At 41.9% G+C, this 16,036-nt stretch overlaps 1 protein-coding gene across 1 annotated transcript in view; it reads left to right on the forward strand.

The window, feature by feature from the left end:
• The window catches only part of NRXN3 (neurexin 3), a gene marked incomplete at its 3' end in the record, with an annotated part of 360,826 nt that overhangs the window by 217,314 nt on the left and 127,476 nt on the right, over positions 1 to 16,036 (forward strand). The gene's annotated exons all lie outside the window — the stretch shown is intronic.

Below are 16,036 nucleotides of genomic sequence, written 5' to 3' on the forward strand. Positions count from 1 at the left end.
TGACTGGCAGCACCATGTAATTGCATTTGTGTTCAGTGCCTATCAGTGTTTCCAATGTGTTTTTCTGAAAGGTCATCTCATACCAGAAGAGACTTAATGCCATGTCCATCTCAGATCTGTTGATTTTGTCTTGATGCTTAGCCTTTCAGTAGGTAGAAAGCCAATCCTACCACTTCGTCCCGAAAATAACAATGCAGTTCAACGTCATAGTGGTGCTAACCTCTGCTTACTAGTTGCTTTTGAGCTTCTGGCTGTGAGAGATAGGTAGTCTGTACATTTTAGCGGGGATGCTGGTTCACATAGAAATGTGCTTGCTTTGATTCTCATACCATATTATTTTAAAAAAATGAACAGCAACGAAACCCACCAACCAAATAAAAAAACCCCAACAAAAACACATCAACCTTGACAATTGTTTCTTAGTGTCACCCTTTACAGGACTTCTGTGCTTCTTTTGGCATGCCTGGTAGTTCCCTAGTTTCCCTCATTCCTCTGTTGTACTGTTTCTATTAGTAGTCTCCCATAGTGATTCACTAAATACACTAAAAGTTAATTTGCTCGAGTGTGCTTTGTGTAGACCTAAAATGACTCTGCACAGCTGGGAGAATCTCTAACATCCCGTGAAGCGAAGGCAATGAAAGGGCTGATATTAGTCAAACACACTGAAAGAAATTTCTGTAAGAATGATTAGGCAGTAAAGAGGTGTGGGAAACAGGGAGGATTCATGGGTAATGGAAGCTAATCTCCTGTTGGTTTAGGTTGCCTTGATATAGAGGGATGGTCACTTCTTCAATGCAGTGCAAGTCTGGAAGCGAGAGGAAGCTGCAGGAAGGATGCTTTCTTCAAAGTACTCAGGAGAGATTTTAATTGTCCAGGCTATTTCTAGAGCAGCAGCAGCAGTCTAAAATGGAGTCACTGGGGAAGATTTCAGTTAGTAAGATTTAAAAAAAAAAAAAAAAAAAAAAAAATAACTGTGATTAATTCTCTCTTTTTTACCTCCTTTTGCCTTCCATTCCTGACAACATCCATCAGCACTTCCAAAAAAAGGGAAGAAGTGCTGGAAGCTACTGAAAAATAAGGTGGACAAGTTTACACTGCACAGTGCATGTTGGCATGTTTGCCCCCACACAGTTCCCCGATTTCCCTACACAAGTAGCAGAGAGATTAGAAGTTGAGATGATTAGCAGAAAGATGGAGTTCAGCAAGACCAAGTGCAATGTCCTGCACATGGGTCAGGAGTTCAAGAACAAATACAGGCTGGGTGGCGAATGGATTGAGAGCAGCCCTGAGGAAAAAAACTGTGTGGTACTGGTTGATGACAATCTCAAAATGACTCAGCAACACGTGAGTTGTTGAGAAAACCAGCCACATCCTGGATTTCATCAAAAGGAGTGTGGCCAGCAGGTTAGCAGAGGTGATTCTGCCCCTCTGCTCTGCTCTGGTGAAACTCCACCTGGAGTACTGCATCCAGCTCTGAGGTCCCCAGCACAGGAAGGGTATTGACCTGTTGGAGTGAGTCCAGAGGAGGGTCACAGAGACTCCTGTGAAGACAGGCTGACAGAGTTAGGGTTGTTCAGCCTGAAGAATAGAAGGTTCTGGGAAGACCTAACCGTGGCCTTCAAGTACCTAAAGGAAGCCTACTAGAAAGGGAATTTTTACAAGGGCATGTAGTGATTGGGCAAGGGGGAATGGCTTCAAACTGAAAGAGGGTAGGTTGAAGTTGGGTATTAGAAAGAAATTCTTTACTGTGAGGTTGATGAGGCTGAAAGTGTTCAAGGCCAGGCTGGATGGGACTTTGAACAACTGGGTCTAGTGGAAAGTTCCTGCCCACAGCAGGGGGCTGGAACTAGATGATCTTTTAGGTCCTTTCTGACCCAAACCATTCTATTATTAAAACTAGGAGGTATTTCTCTCCCCAACCCTACTGAAGTCTGAGCCTGAAACAGCTGCACAGATCACTCTAATTTGAAGTGATCTTACGAGATGCAGAATCAAGCAGGGGCTGCAGAAAGTAAGCTGTACTTCAAATTGGTACCTGAAACATGCAGTTGTCTTCATGATTTTGTGGAAGGGCCTTCTTGTGGACACTTTCAAAACCATTCCTAAAATAACAGAAATTTTAGTGAAGTGGTAAGGGGCCCTTTTATTCATTTGAAATACAAAAAAAAAGGAAAGGTATGAATAGAGAAGATTGAAGTGCATAAGGTGTGATTTTACTGGAATCTGTGTTTATAGGTTGCCCAGGAGCATGGACTGGGGTGCTGAGGATCTGAATTTGTGCCTCAGTAAAGCTTCAGCAGCAATTTCAGTGATATCTCACTGTTGGACTAGAGGCTTTTCAAATTCAAATGGAATGAGTTCAGCACTCAGAGAAGGGATGAGCTTGTAATATTAAGTCCAGTTGGGCAGGCTGTCTTGCTCAGGTGTAAGCTTATATATGCTTTTCACCATCTCTCTCACAATTTCCTGGGCTCCTGCATAACCTGGTATATTCTGTACCTTGTTCCCGATGGTTGACTACTCTGGAGTCAGTTTAGGATTCTGTCAATCTGCTAATGTATCTGAACCCCAGCCTCATCCCTTCCTTCTCTTCCAGTTGTGCAACTACACTTGGATTGCAGAGAAAGATTTCTAACACACTTCCTAGTACTTTTGTCTTGTAAGAGAGCCAGCCAAGGGAAATGACTTGAGAAGTATTTTCTCTCTTGACTTGACTGATGTCACTGCACTCATTTGGTTTCTGTCCTGTGTCAGATTTCCTGTGTAATCAGTGTAATTTCTGCATTTGAATCTTGAGCTGAATGTCTCTGGAAAGAGATTTTCCAGTCTTGCAGTGTGTTCCATGTGGTACCAGTTTACAGTGGAAGAAATTGGTCCTGAAGAAGAGCTAGTGTTGGCAAGGTATCTTCCAGCAGGGATCTCCAACATCATAATATTATACTGTGACATGTGGAGCACCCCTGCTGTCAGCCTCCTTTCCTGATTTTCAAGCAGCCTGCTGTGTGCTGGCAACACATCCAAATGCTGTTTGTGAACCATAGAGGACAGACTGATTAGCTGATTTTTTTTATTTTGGTTGGGTTTTCTTGTTCAAGGAATGCTTCAGTGTGTAGTATGAAGGAGGGCAGGAGAAGAGCAGGGATTCTGGCAGGGCTGGGCTTCATACAGGTGAGCTGGCCACCTGCTTTGAATGGCAGCTTCTAATGGAAACTGGTGACCCATGTCACTGAGGTCTAAGAAAACGAAATGTTGTGCACTTGTTTGTTATTGTAAATCCTTAAGTGGCCAGGTAATCACTTTGTGAAAAGAATTGCACACCTTGGATATCTGACATTGCAGACTGGTCTGCACGTAGTTGCCTTGCATGTCTTCTTGGTGTACAGTTAAGGTATTCTCAAGACAAACTTCCCTTGATTTGGGAGACTATTAATTATGAGGCAGGGGTGCATCATATGAGACATTTCTATCATATAAGCAATATTTCTGTCATGCTTATTTGAAATGCTGTGATACAAGAGTTGATGAGACGTCTAAGCATTTATTTTCTGTGTTATGTTGTGTATCGAGTTTTTCACCTGGAAGCACTACTCAGGAATCCACAGGGTTTTATGGTCAAAATCAGGCATAGGGGGTTAGTGGAAGAGAAATACAGTGTGTGCTACAAAGTGCAGAGGAATGATACCCTGCACAGCAAGTCTGAGTTGAAAACAGAGGGAGAATAGAAATTTGTTTGCCCTATTCGTACTCTTGGATATTCATTTCTGGCTCACTGTGGGGTCAGGAATGCTAGGGTAGATGGACTTGTGGTCTGACAGAGCTTTCAAAGCTGACCAAGCTGGCAGTGTAGACAGTACCATCCTTCTAATTGTGCATGTAAGCAGGCAGCTGAACAGATGTTCTCTTTGCTGTATTGGTACCATACTCGGCCTGCAGTGCAGTTGTTGCACCTCTTCTTCAGAACAGACCATTTGTTGCCCTTCTCAGACTTTGGAAAGCAAAGCAACGTGCACTTCAGCAAACCAAAGTCCTAACTGTGAAATGAGGCACTCAGAAGTTTCTTGATTTTTTTTTTTTAAATGAACACAGCATAAAGAACAATTAGCTTGAGTGCAGGGGTCTTCTGTTTTACCTGTGTTAACTTTGACTATATGTTTTCAGTTGCACTTTTCCACGCTCCCATCTTTCCTCTCAATGAAGCGGATCTGACATCTCACCATTTGGTTGCATGTTTCTGAAATTTGTTGTTGTTTTTATGCTTTATTTATATTGCTTATTTCTATTTCTTATTGACTCTAGTCTTGTGCTCTATCCCTTGTGCTTTTCTCTGTACACAGAATGGTGCCAAGAAATTATTCCAAAGAGCCCAGGCTCAGAGACTAGATAGAGGGAAAGAAACCAGTTCATTAGACCTACAAACCTCCACAAAGTTGTGGGTTTGGTGTGGTTTTTTTTCCTCCTGCAACTGAAAGCCATTAAGGAAGGGTGGAATATATGCCACAAGCTGGTATCCAAACTGGTTTCATGTAAAGGCACAGCTGTTTAAAGTATAAAATTATAAGGTAAAGCAGAACCTACTCATTTGACAGTGTGTGCTGTGCAGTGCTACTGTGCCTGCACAGGAGTGACTAGAATAGCTTCAGGAAAACAGTCTCTTTGGCTAACCCGTGGACCTTTCCACACAGAGTATTTTTAACAAAAAGGAACCTCTTTCTTTGGCCCATACTGTTTCAGGGAAGCAAGGAGGTACCAACTGGAGCTGTATGAAAGACAGTGTTGGTTGATAACCTAAAATGAAAAAATCTTAAATCTAAAAATACCTTATGTGTCTTGGGCTAGGATTTCCCTTTTTGCTTAAGACTGGTGATCAATCTATTGGCATTAACAGTCTAATGGCTCAGAAACTTTACAGCATATTTTCTGACAACTATTTCAAAACCAGCTTTTTAACCAGAGCTGTTCCTTCACCACCACTGGGATGTTTCACTGAGCAGCATAAGGTGCTTGGCTCTGATATGCATCCCAATCTTTGCCCTGCTATCCCAGCATAGAAGAAAAATATGTAATTGAAAAAATGAATTGGTGCTCTTTTAGTGAACTGTAACTTTCTAGTTAAATCCTTGCTTGATGTATGGTTGGTGCAAAGTGTGCATTTATGGAATCTGCTGGATTTATGTCCCTTGCTGCTTGCTCACAACATCATATCAGACGACTCGAAGGCATCAGTGCTCCTTCTGACTGAGGAGCCTGCAACAGCCTGAGCAGCCAAACATTTCATAATATCACTTGTGTGCCAAGGTTTTTTTCTCAGCTCTGATATTCTGGCACTGTCCCTAGATTCTCTACCAGATAAGGAGGAGTTGACCAGCTCTTCTTCTCAGAGACCAGTAGGCACAGGGTGCACTGTGCAGGGTTAGGCAGGAGGAGTGTCTGGTTTTCAGCATCTCCTGTGCTGGAATCTGACATGTTGATGGGTCAGGGAGAAACAAGTTTTTGGACACAGGGAATGGGAAGAGGGAAGACATACTGCTTCATGCAAGGTTGCGTGATTTGCAGGAGGGAACAACTATGCAAAATTGTAGCAACCCTAATATTTTTGTGGGGGTGGTGTTACTGGTGACATCAGGGACGTGGTTAATTGCTTGCTGTGTCTGTCACCTGAGGAGGGGAAAGGGGTGAGGAAGAGAAAGCTTCAGTTCTGTGAAAGTGGCTTTGTGCTTTGAGGCAGCAACAGTGATATTTCATGTCTTGTTTGGTGTCTCCCGCTTTTAAATGTCAGTCTCTGCAGCCAGCCTTATCTCCTCTAGCACATTTCAATTAGGTATTCCAAATCGTACTCTGTTCTTCCAGGACAAATATGCCAGAGGTGATATTTACTGTTGCAGCAGCATTTTAAATACTCCTTGCCTTTTTTGTTATTTTTTTTTAAACCAATGGCAGTTGTTCCCTTAATAAGAATTGTATTTTTTATAATAATTTAATGGTAATAGTAGAGGAAATAATTATGAGGCCAGATCTGACAGCTAAGTTATTTTAATGAAGAGACTTTCTTTTCCCATGAGTTAGTTCAGCTTTGAAAACTGTTAATGCTGCAGTGATCATGCATTGGTAGAGTTTGCAGTCCTGAGGGGTATGGGTGAGGTAAGGAATGAAGTTAGGCCCCTGAGCTTCAGGAAAGCAGACTTTCAGTTCTTCAGGGAGATAGTCAGTAGCATCCCTGGGGGACTGCCCTCAGGGGCAAAGCAGTGGAACAGAACTGGCGGATTTTGAAGGAAGTCTTCCATAGAGTGCAAGAGCTAGCAATCCCCAGGAGCAAGCAAGAAATCAGGCAAGGAAGGCAAGAGACTGGCATGGCTGAGTAGGGAATTGCTGGTCAAGTGAAAGGGAAAGAAACAAATGCACAGACAGTGGGGACAAAGACAGGTAACCTGGGAAGAGATGAAGTTCAGTTGTGTAGGGATGGGGTGAGGAAGGCCAAGGCAAAGCTGGAACTGAAACTGTCAAGGGACACAAAGAGTAACAGGAAGGGCTTCTACAGTATATTAAACAGAAAAGGAAGGTCAAAGAAGATGTACACACCCCCACTCCCATTTACAATGCTAGCAAACTGGTAACAGTGGATGAAGAGAAGACTGAGATACTCAACAACTTTTTTGTCTCAGTTGTCAACGGCGCCCTCATCCCACCTCTGGAGTGGGTAGACTGCAAGATGGGGACTGGGCAAGCAAAGTGCTTCCCACTGTAAGTAAAGATCAGGTTCATGTCCACCTGAGGAACCTGAATGTACAGAAGTCTATGGGAGCTAATGAGATGCATCCCAGAATCCTGAGGGAATTGGCTGATGTAGTTGCCAAGCTACTCTCTGTGAAGTCATGGCAGTCAGGTGGAAGTCCCAGGTGACTGGAAGAAGGGAAACATTCTATCCATCTTTAAAAAGGGGTAGAAAGGAGAACCTTGGGAACTACTGACCTGTCAGCCTCACCTTTGTGCCTGGGAAGAGGGAACAGGCCCACCTAGAAGGTCTCCTAAGGCACATGGAGGACAGGGAGCTGATTTGGGACAGCCAGCACAGCTTTACCAAGGGAAAGTCCTGCCTGATAAATCCGGTGGCCTTCTATGATGGAGTGACTTCATCAGTGGACAAGGGAAAGGCTGCAGATGCCATTTATCTTGGACTTCTGTAAAGCCTTTGATGTGGTCCCCCACAACATCGTTTTCTCTAAATTGGAGAGAGATGGATTTGGTGGGTGGACTGGTCAGTGGATAAGGAGTTGCTTGGATGGTTGCATCCAGAGGGTAGTGGTCAAGGGATCAGAGTCCCAGTGGAGATCAGTGACAAGTGGTGTCCCTTGGGGGTCTGTATTTGGACCAGTTTTATTTAATATCTCCATTAATGACACAGATGAAGGGATTGAATGCACCCTCAGCAAATTTGCAGATGACACCAAGCTGAGTGGTGCAGATGACACACCTGAGGATGGGATGCCATCCAGAGGGACCTGGACAAGCTCAAGATGTGGGCCCATGGGAACCTCATGAGGTTTAACAAGACCGAGTGCAAGGTGCTGCACCTGGGTCAGGGCAGCCCCTGGTATCAATACAGGCTGGGGGAGGAACAGATCGAGAGCGGCCCTGCTGAGAAGGACTTGGGGGTGCTGGTGGATGAGAGGCTGGACATGACCCAACAATGTGCACTTGCAGCCCAGAAAGCCAATTGTGTCCTGGGCTGCATCAAAAGAAATGTGGCCAGCAGGTCAAGGAAGGTGATTCTGCCCCTCTACTCTGCTCTGGTGAGAGCCCACCTGGAGAGAAAAGAGAGTAGGTTTAAGCTGGCTATTAGAAAGAATTTCTTTACTCTGAGGGTGGTGAGGCACTGGAACAGGTTGCCCAGGGAAGCTGTGAATGCCCCAGCTGTGGGGGTGTTCAGGGACAGGTTGGATGGGGCTCTGAGCAGGCTGGTCTAGTGAAAGGTGTCCCTCCCCATGTCAGGCAATTGGAACTAGTTGGTCTTAAAGGTCCCTTCAACCCAAGTCATTTTATGAGTCTGTGGTTCTCTGATCTCTTCACTGAAGCACTCCATTACACTGCCATGAAAAACAAAAGGTAGATGTCCATATATGTTTCCAGTCTTATACAGAGGCTACTCGGGTAACAAAATTGACAGGACAAATACAACTAAACTACTCTCTAATTTGGTAACACAGACTTCTCTCTTTTAAATGAAGGTCTGAAGAAATTGGGTTAAACAGAGATGAAGGTACTTAATTTTTGGGCACCTAGAAGCCAGGGTGTGAAGATGTAGGAAGGCGATGGTGAATTTTGGCAGTTGACTACCACGAACAAGATTCACAGAACCAAGATGCTGTCCCAAGTATTTTCATCCTAGGCTCTGTCCTTTTTCACTGTCTGGCTGGCATTGTCAGTTGTTTCCCCAGATTATCTATCGTAAATGCTGCAGACAACCAAGTGGGAAGCAAGATTGTTGTTCCACTAAATGTGTTTGAAGTTTCAAAAATGTTCCCATTTAACATTATTGCAAAGGAAATTTGCACCTCAGATGAAGCGAGAGACACGCAGACATGCTTACCTGAAGTAGTGAGAGACTACTTCAGGTAAGCATGCACCTCAAAAAAGAAAATTGCATTGTAATGAATCTCATACAGAGCACTGAAATCTTACATGGTTTAGGGAAGGGACTGGGCTTCAATCCTCACTGTACCGAATGAGTATCCTGAGCATTTGACTTCAAATTTTATTGTGAGATTTGATGTTGCATTTGACAGGATCCAGAGGTTAATTAGTTTATGGCAGCCTTGTAACCACCAGATCCTCTGCAGAGGAGGGAGGTGGGGATTTACGGTCAAGCCTACAAGGACTAACTTTTGGCAACAGTCTGTATGAAACACTTCTTAATTTTTCTCTCTGGTTAAGAAGATATTAAATAACTAAATTTGCCAGGCGCAAGTCTGTGAGAGTTCCACCCTAGAGCGCAGCTACTGCGCGCTAATAGCATTATACTTGTAATACTCGCCAAGAAGTTTTTTCTAGTACAAGAACTTGGCCTACAAAACACATCCTGGGTGCAACTGCTAATTACAAGTTCTTGTTCCAAAGCATGAAAATCCTAGAGTTTCCTCACAGAAAACTATAGAACCTGCCAAGTTGTGTTTTCATAGTTTGGCGAACTGAGAAATGGCTGAGAGTAGGTTCTCATGGTGAGGGATTGGGCAACCATAGTCCTGGGTAGCTACTAATTTCTTTGCCTCCCTGAGCTGCTGCTTGGGCTTGTAGAGGGAATTAGTGAGCTCATGATTTGCAGCATGCTAAAGCCAAGCTACAGGGGGTGAACAGAAATTGATGTATGGTATTAACAGCTCAGAGTGTGGGAGCTGAGAGTTTGGCAACTCTCATACTTTCTAGTTAGGTCCAAGTTAAGCAAAGAGAGAGGGAGGAAACAGGGCAGAGCTATGTGGTCTGTGGTGATACTCTCTCAACGTAGGTTAATGTTTGTGCCACTTTTCACCATAATAATAATGTGGATAATATCTTCAATGCCATACTAAGTTTTAAAGTAGGCTTCAGTGATACGGATTTGCCAATTGAATAATTCTTATTTATACAAAGACTGGTTTATAAATTTCCTAACTTTAAATAGTTAAACAGCTATTTAAATTAAATGCAAATCCTGCATTGGTGACTCCTTTGGTTGTTTTGAAGAATCACAGAATGGACAGCAATGGGGTTGGAATGGACAGCGATGGGGTTATCTCATCCAACCCCCCCTGTTCAAGCAGGGTCATCCTAAAGCACATTGCACAGGATTGTGTCCAGAGAGTTCTTGAATATCTCCAGTGAGGGGGACTCCACAACCTCTCTGGGTAATCTGTTCCAGTGCATGGTTACCTGCACAATAAAGAAGTTCTTCCTTGTATCCAGATGGAACTTCCTGTGCATCAGTTTCTGCCTGTTGCCTCTTTTTCTATTGGTTGGCACCACCGAGAAGAGCCTGGATCCTTCCTCTTGACACCCTTCCTTCAGATACTTGTATAAATTGATGAGGTCCTGTCTCAGTCATCTCTTCTCAAGGCCAAATAGGTCCAACTTTCTTTCTTTTGTAAAATGCCAGGAGGTCTTTGTATGCAGAATAGTGCAGTCAATTTTGTTTCCATGGACACATATATTTCTTGCGAAAAGCATAGAAGCTTTTTGCAAATAGATGTAAACTGGCTGTGCAGGGTATCTTAGCTATTCTCTTTGTTAATTCAGGTCTGCTCTGTAGTCTAGCAGCCCCTGCATTTTCTAGCTAGTTGTAGACTAGGTTTTCAAACAAGCAGTGGTGATAAAACAGAGCTGCTCATTATTTGCATAGTTCCTACCTGCTTTTTATCATCTCTTTGTTCACATGTCAGTTCTAGTTCATAAAACACAACTAGAGTTTGGAGTGGGAAAAAAAGGTAATTACACTTCATATCCGCTATTTCTTCTGACATGGAGCTGTACTTGCTAAACTTCACTGAAGGTGGATCACTTTATATCATAGCTTTTCAAATTTGTGGATAACATGTATGAGTTTCTTTGCTGGTTTCCTAAGGGAAGCCTTTTGTACTGATAGAAGGTACTGTTTGTGGTCTTCCTCTCATTGTCCTGAAGACGCTGGTAGTGCCCAATCTATTTGGCTGAGTAGATTTCTGGCGCAGTAAATGCTTCTGCAGATTTCTAATTAAATGCCAATGTGCTGTGCAGTGTGCTTGTTGAACTCTCTAACCTTAACTTGCACCTTTTGCAACATTACAAGAGCAAATGCCACAGCATTAAGTAGCAAACCAAAATCTCAAGCACTTGCTGTGAAGAAAAATAAAGCTGTCTTCTCTTTGGTAGACATATGGAATGGTTCAGGCTCTGCCATTGGCCTCTGGGATTACTGTAGGGAAACTACTTTCCTGTTCCAGGCTTCAAAAGAATTATTTCCTGTATCTAAGTGAGATGATTAATCAGAGTTTGTGATTATGTGTTAAAAAAGTTCAAGATTGGGTAAGGTGTCCAATATGTTTGTGTTTAAATTTGTTCAGCAGAAGTCCTTCACAGCTTTTTGTAAAAGCAGAAGTGGAATATCAAGTGCCCTGCACAAGCTTAAATTTTCAGTAAAGTTTTTCTAACTCTTTAAATTGCCGTTGTTTCAAGAGAATTTGGATTCTTTCCCCCTCCTATCCTTCAGTGTTGAACAACTGACCCACAAGACCTTGCATAGCATTGCTGCAATGGTGGGCAGTGATTCAGCCAAGGGGACATAGGAGAAAGTATGTGACTAAGTTAAAAAGTAGAAAATAGTGAGAGAAGCACTCTGGGTTAAAACAAGCATTTCCAGAGGTTAGCTTGGTTTTGAATCTATTACTGAATAGATAAAATGTGTTCAATTAGGTTACTGAAAGAAATAATATTATTTAATTCCTCTTGTGGGATTTTTTTTTTGCTGATTTTCCCAAGTTTATTCATCCTAGTACAGAAATTAAGACACTTAGTCCTTGTCCACAGAACTTGAAAGGTCTGAAGCCAGACTCCTCCTCAGAGATGCTCAAGTCCCTTAATTCCTGTTGCATACCTCTACAAACATGGAAATAACACTATTGCAAATAAGCAGGAAAGTCATTTTGTATTCAGTAGAAAACTGTGGATTCAGAAGGAACTGAGGTCACTAACTAGCTCCCTGGATCATGCTTTAGATTGATGTTCTATATGAAGGCCAAAATAGCAGCATATGATCTTTCTAAGAGGTGCAGAAATTACTCACCACCTTCAGAGATGAATGTGGTTTTGCTCCTGAAAGAGATTGCTAGCCTGGCCTCAGCAGCATGGAAGATCCATGCCCTTTCCTGTAATTTGAAAGGAAAGGGCAGAGTGTCCAGTGCAAGGCATTGCACGATTGTTTGAGAGAGATGCAAGGACTGTCAGGGGCATGGAAGAAGCATGACTGTGAAGAATGGGGGAGTATGAGTAGCATGGAGGTACAAACGTGTGCCAAGCAGAGCCATTAGGATCACCCATTATATATTTTTTTGCCTCTCTTCCTTGTCTTTGTTCAATTCATTCCTAATGTCCTGAGGAATAGTGTTCCTAGAACCTTCTAAAGAAAATTGCTTATTGTTTTCACCAAATTAACTTTTCCTCCTAAATAAGCGCAAACCCACAAATGAATCAAAGAGTAAGACAGAAACCAGAGACAGTGCTGGACCAGAGTGATCCATCAACCTCTTTCAGCACATAAGAAGCTCACACCTAGCAGTTGTCTAAGTTTAATATGGGGCAAAGCTGTAGTAGCATCATAAATAGGAAGATTTTCAGGAACTTGAGCAAGTGACATTTGAGATTTCAGAGAAACTTATTTTGCAATGGAAAAAAGTAAAAATATTCACTGTTGAACCAGTATTTTTTTGTTGTTGTTGAAGAAGCTAGAAATCCAAAATTTCATAGGAAAACTGAATTAATTCCTTCAAAAATACATATATGTTGACTAATAATGTAGTTACTGCAGTGTAGACATGGCATGATAATGCCCTTAGAGCAGCAGCTATTCAGTGGCTTCCTACCTAAGTGCTGTCTGACTGGCAGTCAGACATCCATCTCTCTGATGTCCTATGGCCAGTGACTCCCAGTCTGTATTACCTCTCTAGCCTAGAGGACAGACTGTGATGTATCATGAAACACTTACTTTGGGAGTCCGTTGTTAAGACTGAATTTTTAAGGGTCTGATTTCCAGTGATTATTCTCTGGTAATAATTGGTAGTATAAATATGTCAGTATTATAATTTTTGCCAAAAAGTCATTTTCTGAGCTTAAAAAATTCCATTCTGACAGGCTGTACGTGCACCATTAAAGTATTATTAATATAATATAATAATATAAATCTAAATCCACATAAATTTGGCTGCTCTTATGTATGCTCCAGCTCCATCTACTAACTTTGCAAGATAATTCACCACTGAGTGAATGTGAAACTGTAAAAATTACTTTTCAGGGATATTATTTTGAAGAGATGTGGTTATATATGCGACTTGCTTAGTATGGTCCATAGTGCTATTTGACGCTACTTTCTGTAGGCATAGATAACTGGTGGGCCATGCTCATACAGAGCTACCCAGAGATACAAGAGTGGATGGTTTCTGCAAATTATGAAGGGGATACAAAAAAGAAAACCCCAAACCAAAACAAAAATACCACTAAAAAACAACCCAACAACCCAAAACCCCTCAAATAAAAAAAAAACCTAAAAAAACCTTTCTGAATTCTCTGCCCCCCAAAAACCCTAAACCAAACTTAAAATTCACTCACCTTTGACTAAACAGGGCACTGATAAATCAGTGCCTTTGAGTGGAATTACTGTTTCTCTGTGCTGATCTCTGCTGGCTGATAGATTGAGCTCATATAAATTCTGTCATCAAACAGCAAACACTAATTGGAACTTTAGGATTTCTACTGGGAATTATGCTTAGAGGGGACTGTTTGAGTGTTTCTACACGTGTGTAAATGTTATTAAGGGGAGGTGAAGTGATTAGTCGCAGAACTAGGAAAAGAAATGGTAAATCATCCTCTCTGCTCACCAGATCCTTCTTGTAGTGGTGAGAGCAGCCCTCCCCGATCAATGTAGGTGGATAACAGAATCTGGAGATCCTGACCCATAATTCCTATGAGTTTATGATTCTTTTTAGGGGTGAGCTAGTCAGTTGGGAAATTATTGGGTAACTTGCTCACATTTTCCTTCTGAGTAAGTATTGATATTGTAGGAAAAGCTGTGAAGATACAAGCAAGGTGCTTCCAGAGAAAGAGATCTGAACTGGGGAATGGCAGAGCTGAACTCAAGTGCAGAAAAGGCCAGTGGTAGTTCATACCCTCCCAGTGCAGCAAAAAAGCTAAATATATTAATTTCAGTGCTACTTGTGGTTATCTGTGATCTCACTTTGCGTAGTAATTAACTAGGAGAGCCTTCTCTTTAAGCCTGGAAGTAACAGAGAGCCAAAATAGGCACACTGCTGTGACCTGACATTCTCTTTTGTCATATGGAGGAATACAGAATAAATGTCAGTAGCAAAGGTAATGTTCATGAAGGAAAAATGTACTTTTTCAATTTGGTGTGAAGACCATCAGATGTGACACATCTCAAACTGCTCTCAAAATTAGTGTATTAGTAATGCTGCTACAATTGACATATGAAAAGGCAGCTGAAGATGGTTGTTCTTACTCCAGTCACCATTGACAGACAGCTCCATTGACAGTTGTCTTTTCTTACTTAGTACTTCTGCACATTTTAGAGGGTTAACGTGTATTTTCTAGAAATGTGTGAACGTGGTTTAATAAGTAGATGCTGTGACTGCAGCAGTTTCTGTTATTTGCCTAAGTGCTTGGCTTCATTTTGTGTACTGCTGGGCCTCTGGGCTTTGGTGTTACTCTGTGGTAGTGTGTTCCACAGGTTGTTATGTATCATTTAAAAATATCTCAGTTTCCTTGTTCCTGCTATGTGAAGGTGTGAAAGATATTTGCTATATGATGCTTCATTGTTTCTTGTGCCTCTACCTTATCTTTTATTTTGGATAAAATAAGGATTTTTCTGCATGGAAGTTATCTCTTGTGTCTCATAACTTTTATTCCTTCCCTGCCCTCCCCACCCCCCTGCATGCCACTCCCTGCCCCGGCACCCCATGCTCCTGCGTATCCTTTCTGTTTCTGCTGAGGCCTTCTTAAATTGAGTGACCACATACACGTCCTGCATGAAGGATTTTTAACACTTCTTCAGAGTGAAAGCTTTTATGTTCTTTTGTATTGACAGTGTGAATGGACTAGCTTGGTATTCATTTATTCAACTAGATGCATAAAAGATAAAGTATCAAGAGATTTAGTTGTTTTATTATCTGAGAATACAGAAAAACTCTTGTTCTGATAAAAAAAAAAGGTTGCTGTGTCCCAGCTGGCACATACTAGAAAACCTGACAGACTTTTTCTCAACGACCTTGCATTAGAGAAAATAGCACTGGGATGGAGATCATGACTGCATAGGCAGAACTGTGTGTAAGAAGCCTTCACCTGGCATTATTAAGTGAAGTGGATCAGAAATACCACTAATGGCTAACACAAGGAGAGGGGGGCTCTTTTGTATTTTTTTTGTCTGAAGCACTTGTTCTGTCCTGAGTGGTCGTTTACATACTGCATCCATGATGAAGAGCCAAACAAACAGCTCAGTGAAAACCAAGCACCTGATGTTCCTGAGGGGATATAGTACATCTGCAGCAGAAATGGGTGAGGCCTCAGATTGCCTGCATGCAAGTGTGCACATGCACACTGAGATGCTATTTGGGTTAGCAATCAAGCGGTGCAGATTTGGGGTACAATGCAGTCCTGAATTCTGTATTCCTTCCTAGAAAATGTCCATAGTATGTCTATCCTAGAGCCAAGCCCAGAGTGCATGTTAAAACCCATTTATTTTTGTGCTGTATTGGACTTTGACTCCTTGTGGCCTAGTGCTCTGGGTTATGCATATGTAGGGATTAACAGGCAATATGATTGATTTGTACACAGAAACTGTAGGAGTACGTACACCCCCACAAACACAATGACTCAATATACAATTTAATGTGGCTTCAAAATTTGATAACCCTTTTAAATAATGTGTGTGTTTTATCTGCTAAATCACATTACACTATCCCAGCAGATGCAGTATGAGACTGGCATACATAGTCTGTTGCAGGCTTGATATGTATTGTATGTAATCTTATTAATTATGTATAACTTGCCTTTACCTACAGATGTATGTGCAATGAAGTTCCACTGCAGTGAAAGACATTTAATATAGGAAAAATGATATCATTTAATCCTTCCTGTGAAAGACTAAGCTGCATGTAAGGATATTCTTGCGGTTAAGGTGCATTCTGGAACATAGAAAGATTTGCCTTTTTCTGGCTATGTTGAAAGAGTCTCTGCTTAAGATTTTGGACAAATCACTGTCTCTGTATATTCCTTTTGCTTCATTTTACTGACCTTCAATAGCCTATGG

This window comes from Pipra filicauda, unplaced genomic scaffold (genome assembly GCF_003945595.2).
Source record: "Pipra filicauda isolate LSUMZ 115617 unplaced genomic scaffold, ASM394559v2 scaffold75_size2874737_pilon, whole genome shotgun sequence".
In the NCBI taxonomy this organism is placed as follows: Eukaryota; Metazoa; Chordata; class Aves; order Passeriformes; family Pipridae; genus Pipra; species Pipra filicauda.